Source organism: Eretmochelys imbricata, chromosome 2 (assembly GCF_965152235.1).
Source record: "Eretmochelys imbricata isolate rEreImb1 chromosome 2, rEreImb1.hap1, whole genome shotgun sequence".
Classification (NCBI taxonomy): domain Eukaryota; kingdom Metazoa; phylum Chordata; order Testudines; family Cheloniidae; genus Eretmochelys; species Eretmochelys imbricata.
In genome coordinates this window covers 118,707,997-118,725,017 of record NC_135573.1, presented here as the reverse complement: position 1 = coordinate 118,725,017, position 17,021 = coordinate 118,707,997, and positions in this window count along the sequence as shown.

Here is a 17,021-nt window from a genome sequence, read left to right as displayed (position 1 = left end):
ACCCCTTGGCATCTTGCCCCTACCCTCCACTTCTCTCACAGCAGAGCTCTACTAGTTCTCGGGTGGTCAAAGCCCTTCACCTGCACAGTGAGGGATATAGGCAAGATTTACACCTATGTTTACAACACAGCAACTTTACTTGGCACTTTTACACATCTACTAATGGTAGAGCATGGAATTTAAGAGATGCCATGATGGAACAATTCAGCATGTAATAAAGAGTGGGGAGGTAAATGAAGTTAAATAAAGATCCAAACAATTGCAGCCTGCTGGAATGTTGCTAGCAATTAATGTGAATAGCTCAAAAGTGATACAAGATGACAGCATAAGTGGTGTGGAAAACAATAACCTTGAATGGAAGTGTGGAACATTGCAGCAACACATAATTGGTCATGGGGAGCTGTACACAATCAGAAGAAATCAAATGGCATATAGCACCAGACCAGGATTTGCATACTACTGATTGTAAAAAATGAGACATTATAGCTGGTGCTGTGAGTCATTCAGAGAAATATATCCCCTGGTAATAAGCTATGCTTCGTGCCTCTACTGGGGCAAAGAATTCTGCAAAGCTGAAAGTGAGATCTGAGTGACTGAGTTCACATAGCACCATTACAAACCAAAGGAAGATTTGGAAGCATTTGCTTATGACTTGGAATCCTTGCTGACATGGCCATTACAAACATATGGGGAGATACTAGGCCACATTCTTCCCACACCAGCTGACCAAGGGCTCTATCTTTATGAAAAGTTGCCAACAAGAAGTCACTATGTAGATTTGCTGATACCATGAACTTTGTCAAATGGCTGTGGTACACAAGAAGGCCTGGGATGGCACTGGATTGGAAAAGCCCTAATGCTATGAGAAGCAGCAAGATTCAGCAGTGTGGTAAGTGGCAGCAGTGACAAAGCAAGCAGCCGGTGACACAGGTGAACATAAGTAGCAGTAGCAGCTATTATCTCAGCATTATGGTGACATCTGTCTCACAGTCTGAGAGTTGACTGTCAAGACTTCAAGAACACTAGAGGCAGAAGGCAACTGTGGTGGCCACAACAGTCAGTAGACTGTGTGTTCCAGATAGGGCTAGGGCACCCCCCTACCAGTGGGTTACATCCAGGACAGCAAGGTTTGGCTCCCACTGAAATTTTTCAGAAGGAGATTTCCTTGGGGAAGGGGAGTGAGAAGAATTTTACTGCAGCATGAGTATTTACAGCTCACAGCCAACATGAATTGTTCACGGTGAACCTTTTATACTTGGTAGGGAGGGAATGAGGAGCAGGAAGGAATTTTTCTTAAAATGAAGAGCATGCTAACCTCAAAGGAGATGTGGTTAATGTGAAGTGAAGCATGTGTGCAACAGGACATGGATGGGGAATGTATACTATAGAGAAAAGGCACCCTGCATTCAAAATAGTACCATTTCTGTGGGCTCTGTACAACTCAGAGTAAGGCAGATAAATCATGAGTCTTTATACAGGCAAGGCTTTTTAGGAACATGAATATTTGTGTTTTTCAAAATTACATCCTCTTTAGGTTTTTCCATCCTCACTTAGTAATGTCAGGAATGTGTGTAAATTAAAAAATAAAAATAAAAAAAATCAGAGACCTCTGGTATCTTTATATATTTTTTTAAAAAATTGTGGTAGATTTGAATTAGATTGTCTGTCTTCTCTTTGCACTGGGGTAATAAGCGGTCGCACCGAAGATAAACAGGAACATTCCCATCTCTCAGAATGAGACATCTTGTTTAGTTTAAGCTTCCTGCAAGATTGAAAAATTTTCACTAGACTCTGCAGGCCTAATTCAGAGAGATGTTTTTACACTGCTCTGGCAGTGTGACTGGGCCCTGACCAGGGTGTGTAAAGGTGTAAATAACAATGAGGCCCTGCATATTTTAGGCGACATATAGTGCTGCAGCTATGCCACTGTGGCACTCCTAGTGCAAATATATCCTACAATGATGAAAGGGGATTTTCCATCAATGTAGTTAATCCACCTTCCCAAGAGGCCACAGCTAGATCAACAGAATTCCTGCGTTGACCTAGCCATGTCCATGCCAGGAGTTAGGTTGGTTTAACTATGGGGCTCAAGGGTGTGAATCTAAATTTTAAGTGTTGACCAGGCCTTCGTGTGTGCGCCATGTTTTAGAGTGACAATGAAGGAAAGTTGCTGAGAAAAGGTACCTGAATTGGAGCATTTCATGTTGGGAGCCTTTACAAACGGTATTTACATACCGAAAAGGTATGCCATTTTGAAAAACATTAATATTCCTAAAAAGCCTTACTTGTTTAAAAACTCCTAATTTATCCACTTTACTCTGTGTTGTACAGAGCACACAGAACCTGGCACTATATTGAACTTGAGGTGATTTCTCTCTACTGAAAACATTATCCCTTATGTACTGAAGGGCCAATGGGACTTGGGCACCTAAATAATTTTTGACAACATTGCCTTGTACCTATTTATAGCAATCTAGCAAAATATAAATTTAGATAAGCAGATTTTTTTCTAAATTGAATGTTTCCTAAATACACATGATGCAATATCAGGAAGCCATTAGAACTACAGGATTTAAGAAATTTTAAGTGTCAATATTGCACTCTCATTGTTACAAAGTTACCTAGTTTCCACAGATCAGATTCCTGTCTACCACACCTTCTGGATCCTCAGAAGTCAAAAGAATTCAAATTTCAAAAACTCCTGTTCAATTGCAATGAAGCCTCACTACATCTCCCTCTCCCGCATGGCACATAAGACATGTGTTCCATTGTTGTGATGTTTTTAGGACGATGGTATAACAGGGAGCAATTAAGGGAGGCTTTCATTGGGTAGTTGACAGTAAACTTCTGTAACATCAGTCCATGAAAGTCTTAAATAAGTTAGATATGACTAAGTCAGATATGACTAAAAGTTTAATATATCTATAAAGGTATGGTTTAAAGACAGTTTAATCTTCCCAGCCTCTCTTTTTCACCTCTGATCTGATACTGAAGTTGTAGCGCTAACCTGTTGGCCCCTATTCTGAGAGCTTTGTCTTGCAATCTAATGTCCCTCACTGTCAGAATAGTCCCTAGGGGACCATTACAACCTGGCATGAGTTACAGCAGCCTTTGGGATACTGGAAAGTGTAACATGGACTGTTTCAACTAATTTATGCCGTGTGCTTAGAGGCACCTTTGCTTCCCCTTTGTCCATCTTCTATACTCAGCTCTGGTGCGGCAGAGGAATTAGCCCACATAATTCATGTCAAATTGCGATCTGATAAACACATTTGTAACTTCACTGCAAGAAAAAGAAAAATGACGGTTGTCCAACAGGCCATTAACTTTAGTGAGTGCTCTAGTAAAAGCCTATTAAACTCTTGAAGAAGGTAGACATAGCAGTTAAAACAGGGTTACCACCATATGGAATTCTGAGCAGAAGTTGAGGCTAGTCTGAAAGTCAGATCTGTTAGGAATAGCAGTCATAGGGTACTTAGTTTGTCCTAAATATTACAAATACAACTGCTATGCTGGAGATGGACTATGTGGATCTCTCCATGCAGAATTTTCTATTTTCAATAAAAGCAAGATACCAACCAAGTAAATGCCTTAAAATACATATGATCTTGTTTCCAAGTTTGCTCCAGTAGGAATTTCTCTTTGGAACAACAACAACAAAAATACAGAAATCATCTACAAAAAATGATGACAGGTGAGGTGACCGAACAACAGTAATGTGACATGGAGTCTTCCTAGAGATGGTTCAAATTTTTTTTAAAAGGTGGGAGAGGGGAAAGGGATAGGGTCAGATGAAGAGGAAAAAAAAAACCAAAACTCTCTCATGGAAAAACTTTGTCCCTGTTTTTTGTTTTTCAATGTTTCAGAACAAAATATTGCCAAAGCATTCTGAAATTTTGTTTCAAAGTTGTGAGGAAGTCCCATTCTTCCCCACCAATGGCAACATTTAAAATATGAATCTGTCCACCCCCACAACTAAGTTTTGAAACAAAATTCAATTAAGAAGGCTCCTGACTTCCTTAGACATAATTTCCATTTTTTCAGCCATTTCCAGTATTTTTCATTTTGGTCACCAGTCAGTGACTGAAAGCCATTGCCACCAAGAGGCTGTTGAGTGGCTTATGTGAAGTGAGCTGGTGGTCTCACACATTTAATTTTGAATTGGTATCCACACCACAAACCCTAGTAGAACTGTTGCTGTGTTTGACAGTCTCAGTTGAGATGCCATAGGGGCATGAAGACTGAATTTTCTTTTCATCCACTGAACAGCCTTGAAGCAATATTATTGCTATGGCCCTGGCTAGCTGTGTTTTCTGAACAAAGGTTTCTGTTTCTTCTGCCATCAGTCCAGCACCTTCTACAAGTACTAAATTCACTTTAAAAAGCATTAAATTATTCAGATAAACTCAGATTAATTTCTGGTCCATTATAGGACAAGAAGGAAACATGTAAGCACTGATTTAGGCTATAAGTCCCCTAACTAGGACAGACGGCTCCCAAATGTTTCCTCATCCCCACAAGTGGCAAGAGACCAAGTAAAATTTAAAAACGATAGGAGTTATTTTTTTCCAGTGGGATAAAGGCACCTGACTAAAGGGCTTGCCATTATAGCATGGATCCATGTTCTCTTGCTGGATTAGCTTTTGTCTCTGAACAATAATCACACCGACTATGAAGGGCTTGCTTTCAGTTTTAATGAATCTGATGAGAGCAGGGATTAGCTGGAGAAGACTTCTCCTCATGAAAGGTCTATGCCCTGTGGCTGAAAGCTTCCACAAAACTCACCAACAATACCCCCATAGTTGGGCTTTGGAGCAATACCCCATCTGAGTGAGTATCCAAGTTCCTACTAGAAGGAGAAATCCATAAAAGGTACCCTGCACAATATGAGTCCAAGAAAAATATGTGCAAATCAAGAAATAGAAGTAGCTCTTTTTTTTATAAAATAGCCACATTTTCTTAAAAAGCAAACACACTACTCAGAAATGGAATTCTCAAGTTTGTTTAGAGGCAGTTATGGAAGAATGAGGTTCTTCAATGTGCGGGTAAAGAAAAAAAACAATACACTTGGTAAAGGAGAAGAATGACCTTTACATCAGGCTGGACTGATGAGCGCTGTTGTGGTTTTTTGGGGTACTGTTTTTTGCTTTAAAACAAACAAATGTGATTTTTTTTCTTCCTGTTTGCCCAAGCAATAAGTACTATGTGAATTTAAATGGTAGAACTACAGCATTGGGTCAGCATTTAGATAGTGTATATTATTTTTGGTCTGCATTTTTGAGAATGAAAATTAAAAATGACTCAACATTAATTGAAAGTTGCATAACTGGAAAATTCAAAATAAAAATGTATGCTATGCTAAAATAGAAGTTTGCTAGGTCAGGAACAATCATATTACATTTAGATTCCTACCCTGACCCAAGAGGAAAGTTGGAGAGGGTTTGCTGCTTTTAAAAAAAATTATACACTAAGGTCTGGATTCACACTTGAACCCCAAATTAGGTCCCATTGGGATTCACAAAACCCCTTCTCAGTTGCTCCCCAAACCCTGTAGGCACCTATAATTGCTTGGTGCCTCAATTTCTACAGTCAGAGAGCTCCCTAGACACATATGTTTCGGCCTCTGAGCATACTGTGACAGACCGGCAATTTCCTGTAATAAATTGAACAAACCTTATTGGATTAAGATAAACTTTATTGAATAAAGTTAAATTGTATTGAGTTAGGGTTAATACCTTTGGGGGGGGGTATATTCTATTAAAAATGCAGTTGATTGTGTATTTTTACAGCATTGTATGTACCAGTGTTTTCCCCAGGAATTGAAATTAGGTGGGGTGTTCGAATTTCCGGGGGGGGGGGGGAAGAGGGGGTGTGTCAGAGCCGATGAAGGGTGAGACCATGAGGGTGAAGGTGGGCTGTATGGCACCATAGTAAAAACTGAAAAATGTTTCATGACCATTTTATTAGATTTAACTCATGTTTTCAAATCATCACACAAATTAAAGTTGGCTACTCAAGTCTTCTATGAAGCACTACATCTACATCCTTCTTTGGTTTCTTGTTATAATTTTGCACAACTCTGTTAATGAACTTCTTGAATTCAATTTGTTCATCTTTGGTGGCTTCTCATGTGTCTGGTACATCTATTCCTTCAACTGATATGCTCATTAGTTCATTCACATGATCAGGCAGAAGGCGACTTCTTTAGAACTCAGAATTCTATTCAAGGATGAAAAAGAACGCTCAAGTGTAGCTCTTGTGACTGGGAGTAGCAAGAGATGAATTCCTACTTCTTTCATCCCAGGAAACAGCATAAAGATCGGATTGAGCCACTAGTGATGATAAAAAAGAAGTTGAAGTCAAATCTTCATTCATTCGTCGTATGATATTCCACTCTGTGTTCAAATTCTCTGTTCTATCCTGAGCACAAGGAAGCCCCGTCGCTGGTAATGCCTCACTCCACTCAACTGTCAGTGTTTTATAGGAAAGGGATCTGTAAAAGCTACGTAGGACCAATCCTATTCAACTTATTCATAAACGATCTGGAGAAAGGGGTAAACAGCGAGGTGGCAAAGTTTGCAGATGATACTAAACTGCTCAAGACAGTTAAGACCAAAGCAGACTGTGAAGAACTTCAAAAAGATCTCACAAAACTAAGTGATTGGGCAACAAAATGGCAAATGAAATTTAATGTGGATAAATGTAAAGTCATGCACATTGGAAAAAAATAACCCCAACTATACATACAATATGATGAGGGCTAATTTAGCTACAACTAATCAAGAGAAAGATCTTGGAGTCATCATGGCTAGTTCTCTGAAGACGTCCACGCAGTGTGCAGCAGCAGTCAACAAAGCAAACGGGATGTTAGGAATCACTAAAAAAGGGATAGAGAATAAGACGGAGAATATCTTATTGCCCTTATATAAATCCATGGTACGCCCACATCTTGAATACGGCGTACAGATGTGGTCCCCTCATCTCAAAAAAGATATACTGGCATTAGAAAAGGGCAACTAAAATTATTAGGGGTTTGGAACGGGTCCCATATGAGGAGAGATTAAAGAGACTAGGACTTTTCAGCTTGGAAAAGAGGCGACTAAGGGGGGATATGATAGAGGTATATAAAATCATGAGTGGTGTGGAGAAAGTGAATAAGGAAAAGTTATTTACTTGTTCCCATAAGAACTAGTGGCCACCAAATGAAATTAATGGGCAGCAGGTTTAAAACAAATAAAAGGAAGTTCTTCTTCACTCAGTGCACAGTCAACCTGTGGAACTCTTGCTAAGGAGGTTGTGAAGGCTAGGACTATAACAGGGTTTAAAAGAGAACTGGATAAATTCATGGAGGTTAAGTCCATTAATGGCTATTAGCCAGGATGGGTAAGGAATGGTGTCCCTAGCCTCTGTTTGTCAGAGGGTGGAGATGGATGGCAGGAGAGAGATCACTTGATGATTACCTGTTCTGTCCATTCCCTCTGGGGCACCTGGCATTGGCTACTGTTGGTAGACAGGATACTGGGCTGGAAGGACCTTTGGTCTGACCCATTATGGCCATTCTTATGTTCTTACGTAGAGTTTGAGTAGAATCTAGAAGTCGCTGTTGTAGATTTTTAAGAATCAAGTCTGTGTACTTTTTCAGTTGTCTTAACAAACATTTCTTGTCCTCTTCACTTAAGGATTCAATATAAATGTCTTCACTAGTCAGCTTCTGGACTGAAGTCTTTGCTTCTTCCAGTACGGTTTCAATGGATAGCTCTCTGATTGATCCAAATGTAGCTTCTATTGCTGAACAAAGATCTACTACTGTTGAAGCAAATGCCTGGATGACATTGTTTAATGACCCAAGTGGTTTCAAAGTAGGACTTACAAGAGAGAGAATGGTAATATGCTTCTCTGAACGTAGTAGCAAAAGTAATCCACCAGACTCACTACTTAGATCCATCCCATCTTGGTAGATACTTTCCAAAGTCAGTAATAACAGCTGGAGTAATTTAAAGACAACAACCAAGGATTGCTCATGAGAAAGCCAGAGGGTTTTCCCAGGTTGGACTAATTTGAACTTTAGTCCCAGTGTATCTTCTATAGTTTCCAAGATATTCAGTCTTTTTGGACTCTTGCCAAAAAGAGAATATAATGAAGATATTAAATTTATAGCTTTTTTTAAAAAAAGAAAAGGAGTACTTGTGGCACCTTAGAGACTAACCAATTTATTTGAGCATAAACTTTCGTGAGCTACAGCTCACTTCATCCGATGCATTTTTTTTCCACTGAATGCATCCGATGAAGTGAGCTGTAGCTCACGAAAGCTTATGCTCATATAAATTGGTTAGTCTCTATGGTGCCACGAGTACTCCTTTTCTTTTTGCGAATACAGACTAACATGGCTGCTCCTCTGAAACCTAGCTTTTTTTAATGTCTTCTGAAGAGTCTGCAGCTCGTACTAGCGCCAGTTGGAGTAGATGGCCTCTGCAGTTTGTATAGGAGAGTTCAGAGTTACACTTTTCTCTGAGCAAAGCTTGTACTCCACCATGTCTTCCAGAGAAGTTTGCAGCTCCATCAAATGAACAAGCTGCCATCTGTCTGGGATCCAATTGACAAGCTTTTAACTCTTCTAAGATGTGGGTTGTCACAGATCCGGCCGATGTATCTTTTATAACTTGAACATCGAGAAATACATTTACTGGCCTAACACTGACACCAAGATAACGTACACAATGACTTAATACTTGATGGCCATTTGCATCGGTGCATTCATCAGCCATGTATGCAAATTCTTTGAATGTGGTGAGAAAATTTTTCACTTTTTCAACTGTTGAATCTTTCACTGTTTCACCACATGCTTCTAGCCAGTCAGTTGAGTTTCTTGCAGAAAGATAGTGAGCATTTGCTTGTCTTGTTCGGAACCAGTGTTCAACTTCAGGATAAACAAGTGACAATGCACTTAACATTGGCCTCCAGTTTGTAGCTTGTGGTATCTCTTGCTTAAATAGAAAGTATGATGCCATAGCCATGTTTGTTCGCATGAACTGTGTTGTGTCTCCAGCATTCTTAACAGCCTCATTAACGCACACCGGTGTTGTCCTTGGTCAACTCAGAGTTCAGAGGTGCTTTCATGTGAGTTCACCTCCCAGGTGCAGGGCAAGAAGGCACCTTGCTTGTTCCTCCAGCTGCTCACTGTTCGCTCTGGCCACTGTTGTTCTTTGTGCCGCTGTTCACTCCATTGCTCTGTTGCCAATGGCCCTGTGCCATCACCTTCTGCTGCCACCGTGACCTCTGTGAGTTGGTCTCTTGAAGTTCCACCCAGCTCTCAGTGATTTCAGCGGAGTTCTCAGTGGGGGAACCTCGCTGCTAGTGCAGGCTGGGCAGTGTCTTCCGCAGAAACACTGTCCCACAGCAGGTCTAAGCACTTAGACCTGATTATCAGTGATTTCAGCTGTAGTGGTTTTAACAAAACAAAAGACTATCTATGGAGGCTAATCAGCTCTGTCTTTAAACAGCAGAGAGGGGCAGATCAAATAGTACTTGTGACTCAGGCAGACCATCAAGCAAAACACCAGTCCCTACCCTATCTCTTGCTGCCCTCATCAGCACAGGCTAAGTACAGTTCTACTGCCTTTTACTCATACAATAACAAGAACAATAACATTTCATTACCCGCCCTTCCCCCGCATTCAAGTGATTTGTAACCCAACCCCAGCCAAAATCTATCACTTGGGCAACACAGCTCTATTTGCTGGATACCTAGGTAGATTAGGTGTGACTGTAAATACAATCTGGTCCTGAATCCTTTCCTCCCAGCCCCCAGATCATCACTAGCTGTCAGGGAGAGCTCATTTAGACTTTCCTTACAAATCATAATTTGAAATTATTAGGTTGGCCAACATCACCGAAATGAATGCACTGACATTGTCACAAAAAACAGCTGTATAAGGAAGCTAGTCTACATTCATACTTTTCAAATCTATTATACTTTTTCAGATACACATATTTTATCATACACTTTATATGCTTTTAAAGTGTGTTTTAGATGTTTCAATTTCAATTCAAATTTCCCGACAATTACTAAATTGGCAACACTGCACGTAAGTAGTTCACAAAACTGGGGGGGATGTTGGGGAAATTCAAGGGGGTGTCATGGGGAAATCCCTGGTATGTACCTTCTCTAGTAGGGAGGAGGATGCTAATGTATTTTCTCTGTTACCAGCCCCGTGAAGCTATTCCTCCACCCCCCCCAAAGGTCCACATATACTAGCTCAAACTGGATTCTCCAGAGACCAATAGACAAAGAAAGGATTTTTGGATAAATAGCCTGGTTTTAAACTGGCTAAGGGCCTTCTTCCTGATCTACCAAATGGACAGGACACCTGGTCCATGGAGGGCCCCAATCCTCAGGGGAGGGTTGGAAGGACTGGGCCTACTGAGACCCCATAAGACTGGGTATTTGTTCTGAGCTGAAGCTGTGATGAACTTGTGACCCCAAGGAAACCTCTTGGGTGGGGACAGGGCTGTCCCTAGCCATTTTAGTGCCTTACACAGCCCTCCCCCCCAATGGGGGGGACGGCTATGTGGGGCCCCAGGCTTCTGCAGGCAGGGGAGGGGGTGGCCACTTCCTTCAGCAAGTGGAGTGACCCGGCCTCAGTGTGCTCTGCTTCTCTGGCTCCCAGGCTTGGAGGGTAGGAGGGAACAGCCCCCCAGGACTTGCTGGTGGCGCAGCTGGAAGCCAGGGGACCGGAGCAGGCCAGGGCCGGGTCACTCCACTTACCACCGCCAGTGAGTACAGGGAGCCCAACCCCTCCTGCAGTCCTCAGGGGAAGGGCTGGCTGGAGCAGGGGCAGGGCTGGGGTGGAGCAGGGGTAGGGGCCATGTAGAAGAGGAGGAGCAGGGGCTGGAGCAGCACGCAGCTGCGTAGGGCACCAGGAAATTTGGCACCAAATTTCCTGGTGCCCTGCGCAGCTGCATACTTTGTGTATGGGTAGGGACAGCCCTGGGTGGGGATTTGAAGGACTGCTCCTGCCAGAAGGGTTGGTAAGCTAGTTAGCATGTGTGTAGGTTCTTTTATTATTTTAATATGTTTTCTCTATAGTGCTGTACCTTAAGAATAAAACAGAAAGACCTGCATGGCAACTTATACCTGTCGACAATCGCTCTGTTATCAGTCTCTGATGAGAAAGCAAGCAGGTATGCTTTGGCAGCCTGTCTCTTCTGGGAATAAGATAGCAAAGGTAAGGAACTGCGCAGCCTGGAAACACCCCCATCATAAAGTAAAGAGACATTGGTCTGCACCTAAGAGCTGGAAGGCTGACAGTGGGTGCCTTTGCTGGACCCCCATGGGAATACAAGTGTGGTTGCGCTGAACTGTGACATATGCCGACCGCAGCCCTATGGCAGGCATAAGCTCCAGAGCAATGCACAAACCAGGGGAAGATGGCCTTCCTCTGCCTAACTTGCCTATGAGGCCCAGTCTGGTAAGTGTGTTCAGACCTCGCCCATGGCTGTGGGCCCCTGTCGACAAACTTATACAAAACAGCAGGAGAAGGCCGCAGCAGGACACCCTCATAACCTTAAGATCACTGGTTATTATGGTACTAACCAGAGAAGTGGAAGACCCCACTTCAAGTACCTCCTCCACTGAGTGGGAGAATGGGTTTGAACAGGGATCTGCCAACTGTCAGGTGAGTGCTTTAACCCATGTCTACAGAGTCGTTCTTACAGGCTCTCTTTCACCCCATGATGAAAGAATCATGTACCCACAGTGGAACAGCTTCACCAGAAGAGACAGAGCTCCCACATCAGAATTTCTCCTAGTTCAGTGGTTAGGCACTCACCTGAGAGGTGGAAGATCCCTGTTCAAATCCCTTGAGGGGGGGAAATGTGAACTGGGAGTCTCCCACGTCCTAGGTGACTACCCTAACCACTGGGCTAAAAGTTATGAGGGAGCTCCCCTGTTGTCCTGGCTTCCTGCAAAAAAAGGTACAAGGAACACTCAATGTCTAGGACACGTCAACACTTAAAATGCTGCATCGGCACTTTAATGAAGATGCTCTCTCCTGTCAACACTGAGCTCTTCCATTAGCTTAGTTCATCCACCTCCACGAGAGGCGGTAGCTACATGGGAGATGCTCTCCTGCCGACATAGTGCTGTCTGTGTGGGGGGATTAGGTATAACATCATCACTTGGGGGCATAGGTGCCGACTCCGTGGATGCTGCAGGGCTGGAGCACCCACAGGGAAAAATTAGTGGGTGCTCTGCACCCACCAGCAGCCAAGCTCCCCCCACCTCGCCTCGTTCTCCCCTGAGCGTGCTGCATCCCCACTCCTCCCCGTCCCAGCGCTTCCCACCCACCACCTAACAGCTGTTTGGCGGTACTTAGGACTTTCTGGGAGGGAGAGGGAGAAGTGTGGACGCAGCGCACTCCAGGGAGGAGGTGGTAAAGAGGCAGGGAAGGGGGTGGAATTGGGGCAGGGCCAGGGCCAGGGGTGGGAGTCAAGCACCCACAGGGCAGAGGGGAAGTTGGAACCTGTGCTTGGGGGTGTGAAAAATCCATGAAGTTATACTGATATAGGTCTGTAACGTAGACCAGACCCTAGAGAAGTTTTGCAGCAGAGAATCCCAAGCAGGGATAGGGATCTCCTGTAGCCTGGACTTAAGTGCCTATCTCAGAGGGGTGGTTCTGAGCACTCACCCCTTCGCTTGCCAGCTCCTATGGGCTAGCTTAGGCGAAGTGCTGCCTGGCATTCTGGCATTTGTGAATCCCCTTCTGAGCCTCCTATTTGTCCTCATTCATTGCATAGGGAACCTAGGCACCTAACTTAGGCTTTGGGTATGTCTACACTACGAAATTAGGTCGAATTTATAGAAGTCGGTTTTTTAGAAATCGGTTTTATATATTCGAGTGTGTGTGTCCCCACAGAAAATGCTCTAAGTGCATTAAGTGCATTAACTCGGCGGAGCGCTTCCACAGTACCGAGGCTAGAGTCAACTTCTGGAGTGTTGCACTGTGGGTAGCTATCCCACAGTTCCCGCAGTCTCCGCTGCCCATTGGAATTCTGGGTTGAGATCCCAATGCCTGATGGGGCTAAAACATTGCCACGGGTGGTTCTGGGTACATATCGTCAGGCCCCTGTTCCCTCCCTCCCTCCGTGAAAGCAAGGGCAGACAATCGTTTCACGCCTTTTTTCCTGAGTTACCTGTGCAGACACCATACCACGGCAAGCATGGAGCCCGCTCAGGTAACCGTCACCGTATGTCTCCTGGGTGCTGGCAGATGTGGTACTGCATTGCTACACAGTAGCAGCAACCCATTGCCTTGTGGCAGCAGACGGTGCAATAGGACTGGTAGCCTTCATCGTCATGTCCGATGCTCCTGGCCGCGTCAGCCGGGAGCACCTGGACAGACATGGGCGCAGGGACTAAATTTGGAGTGACTTGATCAAGTCATTCTCTTTAGTCCTGCAGTCAGTGCTATTGAACCATCTTATGGTGAGCAGGCAGGCGATATGGATTGCTAGCAGTCGTATTGTACCATCTTCTGCCAGGCAGGCAAGAGATGAGGATGGCTAGCAGTCGTATTCTACCATCTTCTGCCAAGCAGCCCTGAGATGTGGATGGCATGCAGTCCTTCTGCACCGTCTGCTGCCAGCCAAAAATGTAAAAGATAGATGGAGTGGATCAAAACAAGAAATAGACCAGATTTGTTTTGTACTCATTTGTTTCCCCCCCTCCCCCCGTCTAGGGGACTCATTTCTCTAGGTCACACTGCAGTCACTCACAGAGAAGGTGCAGCGAGATAAATCTAGCCATGTATCAATCAGAGGCCAGACTAACCTCCTTGTTCCAATAAGAACAATAACTTAGGTGCACCATTTCTTATTGGAACCCTCCGTGAAGTCCTGCCTGAAATACTCTTTGATGTAAAGCCACTCCCTTTGTTGATTTTAGCTCCCTGAAACCAACCCTGTAAGCCGTGTCGTCAGTCGCCCCTCTCTCCGTCAGAGCAACGGCAGACAATCGTTCCGCGCCTTTTTTCTGAGCGGACGCCATACCAAGGCAAGCATGGAGGCCGCTCAGCTCACTTTGGCAATTAGGAGCACATTAAACACCACACGCATTATCCAGCAGTATATGCAGCACCAGAACCTGGCAGGGCGATACCGGGCGAGTAGGCGACGTCAGCGCGGTCACGTGAGCGATCAGGACATGGACACAGATTTCTCTGAAAGCATGGGCCCTGCCAATGCATGCATCATGGTGCTAATGGGGCAGGTTCATGCTGTGGAACGCCGATTCTGGGCTCGGGAAACAAGCATAGACTGGTGGGACCGCACAGCGTTGCAGGTCTGGGACGATTCCCAGTGGCTGCGAAACTTTCGCATGCGTAAGGGCACTTTCATGGAACTTTGTGACTTGCTTTCCCCTGTCCTGAAGCGCATGAATACCAAGATGAGAGCAGCCCTCACAGTCGAGAAGCGAGTGGCGATAGCCCTGTGGAAGCTTGCAACCCCAGACAGCTACCGGTCAGTTGGGAATCAATTTGGAGTGGGCAAATCTACTGTGGGGGCTGCTGTGATGCAAGTAGCCCACGCAATCAAAGATCTGCTGATATCAAGGGTAGTGACCCTGGGAAATGTGCAGGTCATAGTGGATGGCTTTGCTGCAATGGGATTCCCTAACTGTGGTGGGGCCATAGACGGAACCCATATCCCTATCTTGGCACCGGAGCACCAAGCCGCCGAGTACATAAACCGCAAGGGGTACTTTTCAATAGTACTGCAAGCTCTGGTGGATCACAAGGGACGTTTCACCAACATCAACGTGGGATGGCTGGGAAAGGTACATGACGCTCGCATCTTCAGGAACTCTGGTCTGTTTCTAAAGCTGCAGGAAGGGACTTTATTCCCAGACCAGAAAATAACTGTTGGGGATGTTGAAATGCCTATAGTTATCCTTGGGGACCCAGCCTACCCCTTAATACTATGGCTCATGAAGCCGTACACAGGCAGCCTGGACAGTAGTCAGGAATTGTTCAACTACAGGCTAAGCAAGTGCAGAATGGTGGTAGAATGTGCATTTGGACTTTTAAAGGCGCACTGGCGCAGTTTACTGACTCGCTTAGACCTCACCAAAACCAATATTCCCACTTTTATTACTGCTTGCTGTGTGCTCCACAATATCTGTGAGAGTAAGGGGGAGACGTTTATGGCAGGGTGGGAGGTTGAGGCAAATCGCCTGGCTACTGGTTACGCGCAGCCAGACACCAGGGTGGTTAGAAGAGCACAGGAGGGCGCGGTATGCATCCGAGAAGCTTTGAAAACCAGTTTCATGACTGAATTATATCTCACTCTCCTGAGGATAACACAGAGAGATAAAGAACGGATGTTGTTTGAACGCCAGCAAACATACACTGCAATGCTTTGTTGTACAATGATTCCTGAGTACGTGTCACTGGCCTGGAGTGGTAAAGTGTCCTACCATGAAGGACGCAATAAGGCTGCCCTCCCCAGAAACCTTTTGCAGAGGCTTTGGGAGTACATCCAGGAGAGCCGTGAATGCCAGGGCAAAGTAATCCTTTCACATGCTTGCTTTTAAACCATGTATAGTATTTTAAAAGGTACGCTCACCGGAGGTCCCTTCTCTGCCTGCCGGGTCCAGGAGGCAGCCTTGGGTGGGTTCGGGGGGTACTGGCTCCAGGTCCAGGGTGAGAAACAGTTCCTGGCTGTCGGGAAAACCGGTTTCTCCGCTTGCTTGCTGTGAGCCATCTACAACCTCATCATCGTCTTCTTCGTCCCCAAAACCTGCTTCCGTGTTGCCTCCATCTCCATTGAAGGAATCAAACAACACAGCTGGGGTAGTGGTGGCTGAACCCCTTAAAATGGCAGGCAGCTCATCATAGAAGCGGCATGTTTGGGGCTCTGACCCTGAGTGGCCGTTCGCCCCTCTGGTTTTCTGGTAGGCTTGCCTCAGCTCCTTAAGTTTCACGCGGCACTGCTTTGGATCCCTGTTATGGCCTCTGTCCTTCATGCCCTGGGAGATTTTGACAAAGGTTTTGGCATTTCGAAAACTGGAACGGAGTTCTGATAGCATGGATTCCTCTCCCCATACAGCGATCAATCCCGTACCTCCCGTTCAGTCCATGCTGGAGCTCTTTTGCGATTCTGGGACTCCATCATGGTCACCTCTGCTGATGAGCTCTGCATGGTCACCTGCAGCTTGCCACGCTGGCCAAACAGGAAATGAGATTCAAAAGTTTGCAGTTCTTTTCCTGTCTATCTGGCCAGTGCATCTGAGTTGAGAGTGCTGTCCAGAGCAGTCACAATGGAGCACTCTGGGATAGCTCCCGGAGCCCAATACCATCAAATTGTGTCCACAGTTCCCCAAATTCAACCCGGAAAGGCCAATTTAAGCGCTAATCCACTTGTCAGGGGTGGAGTACGGAAATCGATTTTAAGAGCCCTTTAAGTCGAAATAAAGGGCTTCATCGTGTGGACGGGTGCAGGTTTACATCGATTTAACGCTGCTAAATTCGACCTAAAGTCCTAGTGTAGACCAGGGCTTTGTGAACACAACTGATTTTCTAGGTGCCTAAAAGGCGTGCTGACACTGAGAATCACCACATCCAAGTTTCTTTGAAAATCTAGCCCTAAGTATCTTTATATAGTATGGTCTTGATAAACCCCAGCTAGTGTAAGAGGCTGCTGTTTGCATACTCTGTCTGAGCATGGAGTCTTCTTAAAAGAAGAGACAATATTGACACCATCCCTGGGAGTTTCACTATGCAGCTTTAAGAGCAAGCCACAGACTCTGTAGAAGCCTCCTCTCCCGCCTCCACCTCCATTGGTGCCTAGGAGGTACATTAAATGGTGCTCACATCTGAAGGTGTATTGGTTTGCTCCAGGCCTCCTCCTCACTCCCACCTCCAGTGCAGCTGTGATTGCAGGCATCCCTGGGGACTTTCAGCCTGCATTCTGTTGGCTTCTGCCAATGAAAGCTTAGGAATAAACCAAGCCAGGCCTTTTAAAAT